The sequence below is a fragment of the Chrysoperla carnea genome, chromosome 3, assembly GCF_905475395.1.
Source record: "Chrysoperla carnea chromosome 3, inChrCarn1.1, whole genome shotgun sequence".
NCBI lineage: Eukaryota > Metazoa > Arthropoda > Insecta > Neuroptera > Chrysopidae > Chrysoperla > Chrysoperla carnea.
The window spans coordinates 77,910,316-77,917,079 of NC_058339.1; the positions used below are offsets into that span (position 1 = coordinate 77,910,316).

General features: G+C 35.9%; 2 long non-coding RNA genes across 2 annotated transcripts; both read right to left on the bottom strand.

Annotated features, from left to right (window-relative positions):
- Positions 1-255: 255 nt before the first annotated feature.
- LOC123294488 lies at positions 256-1,821 on the bottom strand. Its single transcript, XR_006535103.1, has 3 exons — positions 1,674-1,821; positions 743-1,036; positions 256-451 (listed from the first exon to the last, which is right to left on the bottom strand). It is a non-coding gene; the product is annotated as an uncharacterized LOC123294488 (long non-coding RNA).
- A 1,347-nt stretch (positions 1,822-3,168) lies between these two features.
- On the bottom strand, positions 3,169-4,689 carry LOC123294490. The gene is made up of 3 exons (XR_006535104.1): positions 4,587-4,689; positions 3,656-3,949; positions 3,169-3,364 (listed from the first exon to the last, which is right to left on the bottom strand). It is a non-coding gene; the product is annotated as an uncharacterized LOC123294490 (long non-coding RNA).
- Between the last annotated feature and the right edge of the window lie 2,075 nt (positions 4,690-6,764).

The window sequence follows — 6,764 nt, forward strand, 5'->3', positions numbered from 1 at the left end:
TCTACTTCAAAATTGTAATAAATCATAAAAAACTTGTATATTATTTTAAAAATAACAAAATTGATAAATTTTAATTTGTAATTTAACTTTAACATACATTTTATGAAATCTATGCTAAAACTTATTATATTTATTTATTTATAATACTATTTAATATGAGACGATACTCATATTTTGGTTTCACACAAGGAGTTCGGCTTAGGCTACATTATACCCACCGAACAAAAAAAAAAAAACAAAAAAAAAAACAAAATGTCAGTAAACTATTTAAAATTTATTTAAAATTAAAATACAATTTTTTTTTCATTACAAATCATAAAAATAAAAAAATGGCCGAAAGTGGATACCCGGATGGCCAGGCACACGACGCACAAACAGAGAATCGCACGCAGCATCGCAAGCGGTAAACACGGCGCGAAAGGTCGTGATTGGATCACGGCGGCACCAGGCACTAATAAAACAAAAACAACAAGTGACCTGATGGTCTTCTTGATAAAAAAAAAGAAGTACTTTTACTTCAACCTTTGCATCGAGCAAGTTAAGAGCTCGGAATATATTCATTCGTGGTGGATTAAAATTAACCAATCGACGACGATCATTAAACAAATAAAATAAAATCGAACATAAATTAAAACTGGACCAACATCGTGTTATAGTTAATGAATCGACAACGAATGATTAAATAGGAACAATAAAACAAAAACAAATTAAAATAAAAACGATAAATATTCACGTGGAGTACCTGCTGATACAAGTTTCGAGTGGACGACCGCATGGTTATTTCATCTTTTGTTGTTTGGAAACTCAACATCGCCCATCAGCGGCAACACCACCGCATGCAGGCCGATTCGATCAACACAAATTATGGAAGAAAATCTGGTATACCTCGAGGATCACCCAGTGATTCCGCTGTGTGCTGCTGCGTTCTCTCCTGGCCGTCCGGTTGTTCAACCCCGGTTCCATTCATGAATGACTATGTAAGTTGTATTTATCTTTTTCCTCCTTATCAATTAATTTGCCTACCAAAGGACATAATCTAAAATAAATGGGAAAAGTGACGTTAATAAAAGGTTGGAGGTTTTAACAAACATTTTAAATTTAGGAAATAATATTAGTTAAGTTTTTTTTAATGCGTGGTGATTCCTGGTGGATCTATTAGTCAAGCTGTCGAGTGGCCCTTGTCAATTTGGTGCTGGCCAATAGCCGCCTATTAACGACAAGGGTCAGCCACTCTCCATTTCGCGGCGCTAGGTGGTGGCGAAGACGATCTAAATTGAATCGAAGACCCATACACCTCGCCCGTGCTGTTACGGCAAATGGCTCTTGTCCGAATATACATACATATTTTTATTCAACGAAAAATAATATAATAAATGCCTGTATGCGCTTTAATTTGGAAGCAAATTCACCAGGAACCACTGTTGTCAATGTTAGTACTAACGTATGTCCCCTTTTTAAACGAGTATTAAATTTTTTTTAATTTTTTTTCAAATACAAAATTCTTAGGTTAGGTGTCAAAATAAATTATGCTAAGTGTTTATTTTTGTATACTGTACATTTGATATAAAATAAAAATAGAATTATAATTGTGAATAGTGGAAATAATTGAAGGGAATTTTACAAAAAAAAAATTAAATAAACAGAATTTTTTGAATTTAATTGAAATTACTTACTTTTTTTCTGATCCAATCGTCGACATGCGATGCGTATTGTTCAATATCTAATGTCACTTAAGTCGCCCAAACAGTAGGGCCAACCTCACACAACTAATATAAGTTTAGTGATTTCCATTTGAAATTGCGCGCCATATCCCGTCCGATCCAAAGACTTCCACTGCGACATCTTATATATATTCGTTTCTCTAACTAAATTGAGAATCGTTTTATGGTAACAGAGCGTTTGGTAAATGGCGTAATTTTCAATCGGCGTTATCTAAGACAACTTGAAAATAAACAACTATTAATCGTATAATCCTATAAATTTAATTTTTTTCAATATTTTTTGTTAACTTTAATTAAGCTTATTTCTACAAATCTTTTTCTGTTTTCTATAACACTTACATATAATCGTTGAACAATCGTGGAGTCTAACATGCCGGGCACCAGGAGCGGACGCATATTCACACCCACCACCAGCTGTAATCCACAACCCGAGGTGACTTCTCCGGGCTTCACAACGCCGCCAACAACAATGTCAGTACCCGTCGCACCGCCGCCAACTACAGTAGTCAACCAACTTCCACGGCTCGATTTCACGACGGCGCCTTCAACATCGACATCCACAACAGCCACCACATCCTCAACGTCAACAGCCCCACCAACTTCGACACATCAATCTCCTCCATCACGTGTGTTTAACCCTATAAGAACCCAAACCGAACTTAGTGCTGACATCCAACACCGTCTTCAGGCCATGGAGAACCAATTAATAAATATGGGTGAGTGGTTATGTAGTCTAAGCCGAAATATTCTCCAATCGCCCCACGCTCAGGGTCATTACAAAACCTCCAAAAACAAAAAAAAACCTTTAGAAACCCTATCACCTTCTGATGACGCTAAATTTCACCTTTTGGACGAAGTGCCCCAAAGCCTTGCCTCTCTGCGAAAACATCAGGAAGAAGATGAAAAGCATAGACTCATCCTCTCCAGAATTGAATCTGGAGAGGATGTCATAGGTTATGCCCTCAAATCTGACGTCCTGGTGGAACTCGTGGGGAAGCATCGCCTAAGAAAATTTCCGTCCCCAAAGCCGTGCCTCTCTGCGAAAACATCAGGAGGAAGATGAAGAGCATAGACTCATCCTCTCCAGAATTGAATCTGGGGAAGATGTCACAGGATATGCCCTCAAATCTGACCTCCTGGTGAAACTCGTGGGGAAACATCGCCTAAGACGAATTTCCGTCCCCAAAGCCATCAGAAACATAATAATGTCCCTTTACCACGTCACCAATCTCATGTGAGCTCGAGTGCGTAGACAACTCGTACGCGATATAAAGCCCACATTGAAGCGTTAAGCCCTATAATGAAAGAGTAGAGGAAATGCCGTAGCATTTTAGCCAGTGGGGGTGGATGAGACGATACTCATATTTTGGTTTCACACAAGGAGTTCGGCTTAGGCTACATTATACCCACCGAACAAAAAAAAAAAAACAAAAAAAAAAACAAAATGTCAGTAAACTATTTAAAATTTATTTAAAATTAAAATACAATTTTTTTTTCATTACAAATCATAAAAATAAAAAAATGGCCGAAAGTGGATACCCGGATGGCCAGGCACACGACGCACAAACAGAGAATCGCACGCAGCATCGCAAGCGGTAAACACGGCGCGAAAGGTCGTGATTGGATCACGGCGGCACCAGGCACTAATAAAACAAAAACAACAAGTGACCTGATGGTCTTCTTGATAAAAAAAAAGAAGTACTTTTACTTCAACCTTTGCATCGAGCAAGTTAAGAGCTCGGAATATATTCATTCGTGGTGGATTAAAATTAACCAATCGACGACGATCATTAAACAAATAAAATAAAATCGAACATAAATTAAAACTGGACCAACATCGTGTTATAGTTAATGAATCGACAACGAATGATTAAATAGGAACAATAAAACAAAAACAAATTAAAATAAAAACGATAAATATTCACGTGGAGTACCTGCTGATACAAGTTTCGAGTGGACGACCGCATGGTTATTTCATCTTTTGTTGTTTGGAAACTCAACATCGCCCATCAGCGGCAACACCACCGCATGCAGGCCGATTCGATCAACACAAATTATGGAAGAAAATCTGGTATACCTCGAGGATCACCCAGTGATTCCGCTGTGTGCTGCTGCGTTCTCTCCTGGCCGTCCGGTTGTTCAACCCCGGTTCCATTCATGAATGACTATGTAAGTTGTATTTATCTTTTTCCTCCTTATCAATTAATTTGCCTACCAAAGGACATAATCTAAAATAAATGGGAAAAGTGACGTTAATAAAAGGTTGGAGGTTTTAACAAACATTTTAAATTTAGGAAATAATATTAGTTAAGTTTTTTTTAATGCGTGGTGATTCCTGGTGGATCTATTAGTCAAGCTGTCGAGTGGCCCTTGTCAATTTGGTGCTGGCCAATAGCCGCCTATTAACGACAAGGGTCAGCCACTCTCCATTTCGCGGCGCTAGGTGGTGGCGAAGACGATCTAAATTGAATCGAAGACCCATACACCTCGCCCGTGCTGTTACGGCAAATGGCTCTTGTCCGAATATACATACATATTTTTATTCAACGAAAAATAATATAATAAATGCCTGTATGCGCTTTAATTTGGAAGCAAATTCACCAGGAACCACTGTTGTCAATGTTAGTACTAACGTATGTCCCCTTTTTAAACGAGTATTAAATTTTTTTTAATTTTTTTTCAAATACAAAATTCTTAGGTTAGGTGTCAAAATAAATTATGCTAAGTGTTTATTTTTGTATACTGTACATTTGATATAAAATAAAAATAGAATTATAATTGTGAATAGTGGAAATAATTGAAGGGAATTTTACAAAAAAAAAATTAAATAAACAGAATTTTTTGAATTTAATTGAAATTACTTACTTTTTTTCTGATCCAATCGTCGACATGCGATGCGTATTGTTCAATATCTAATGTCACTTAAGTCGCCCAAACAGTAGGGCCAACCTCACACAACTAATATAAGTTTAGTGATTTCCATTTGAAATTGCGCGCCATATCCCGTCCGATCCAAAGACTTCCACTGCGACATCTTATATATATTCGTTTCTCTAACTAAATTGAGAATCGTTTTAAATAAATCATATTTTATTTATAAAATATAATCATATACGTTTGACATTTTCATGACAGTTAATTGTATGGAATCACCAGACTTTAATATAGTAGACAATATAATGGTATTCGTTTAACTTAGTGATATAATTTATGTTAGAGTGTCCTTAATACTTTTACAAAATATTTGAGATGATTGAACTTCAATTAGGATACCAATCAAGTGGTCCCAATAAGTACGGAGCTATGCCGAAAAAAACAAAAATGTCGATTTTTCCGTTTTAACTCCGGATTGAACCACTTGCTGGGATAAAACTTTGCAAGATGACTGTTCACAATCACATAGAATGAACTGTCAAACAAGCAGACCGTTTCCACAACCCTCACTTAGTGACAGTTTCGGTTTTTCGGCTTAACTCCAGATTGGCACCACTTTTTGTGCTCAAACATTACAGGATGACTGTTTAGAATCACATCTAATGAATTATCAAACAAGCAGAAAGTTTTCAGAACCATCAATTAGTGACAATTTTTTAAACCTCCACCTGGGGAGGGGGGAATATTCCATCTAGAAATTCGCGGAACCATACAGGGCGATTTGAAACATTACCTAGGTACTAGCATATTTAAGGTTCAGCAGGCAGTTACCATGACCATCAGTAAATCGTATGGACAGCTCTCTAACTAATACAATTCTCAACAGAATGACGATCTTCTAACAGTTCAAACTGCACATCATAAACGTGACTGCCCTAAATTAAAATTTCACTTCATTATCCAAAAGAGTAGGTGCCTATTAAAAATATGTGTAATAAATTGACGTAAATGAATATTATGAGATACTTTTTAATTGGCTACTTGAATTTATTTTGATGTTTTATAAATACAAGAACAATGTTATTTATGCATCGATGATGTACGACATCGAACAGCAAAAACAATACACAGGTAAACATTTATTTAGTTTAGTATGAACGTCAATAAACATAGATATTTAAAACATTTTGTTCGTTTTATTTACACCGGCTGGTCTAAAAAAAGGCGTAAACAAGGTGGTCAAAATGATCAAAAGTTAAAATTTCTCTGTTCATTTCCGATTTTCTAGTATATTTGATCAAACTTTTCTCTGATTTTGCAAGGCAAATGCATCAAAGTTTGGAACATCGAGAAATCTGCAACAAATCAAATGATCAGATAATGTCAAAATTACCATAGGTACGGGTTGATTTGACGATCGATTGAATATTTTGTGTAATATCGCCGAAAATCTTCTGTAAAACCCTATATATTTTGGAAAGATTTTTCAGCGGGCTACCTTTTTCGGCGATATCTCGAGAATTACCCATACAATGGAATGCCCAGGTAAGAAATTTTTTGCTTATATCGCTATGTAAGTATAGATAGGCGTGAACGCAATATTGTAAGTATGGTTTCCATGATTTTGATTTGCTATAAAATTTTAAACATGATTTAACCATTAAATGTATCGGAACATGAGCAACTCCTGGCGAATAGTACTATTCAACACTGTAATGTCACTGATGCTACTAATGGCATACCAGCAATATTTATTAAAATGACAGAATATATTAAAAATAATAGAGTGACGAGCAGTGTGGCAACAAACATAGCGTTTACACCTATACTGAATAGGATCGCAGTTCAATAATGCGTATTGATAAACAATTTAGTATGGGGCTTAAACCATACTGTCGAGTTGAACTTACTATTTACTAATGTAAGTAGCGCCGCCAAAGTTTTTACACCGCACAGTATTGTAAATAACGTACTAGTTATGGATCTTACGACAATTGATTATTATCAGATACTTTAGTATCTGTCCCTATTCTTTGGAGTTTTCGTAACCCTACATATTCCAAAATTCCAGATTGAAAAAATTTTGAATTCCATTGCAACTTTTTAAGTGCACTGAAAAAATTCAAAATTCATAAAAAGTGCATTTGTGGTTTGGCTAAACTAGGAATA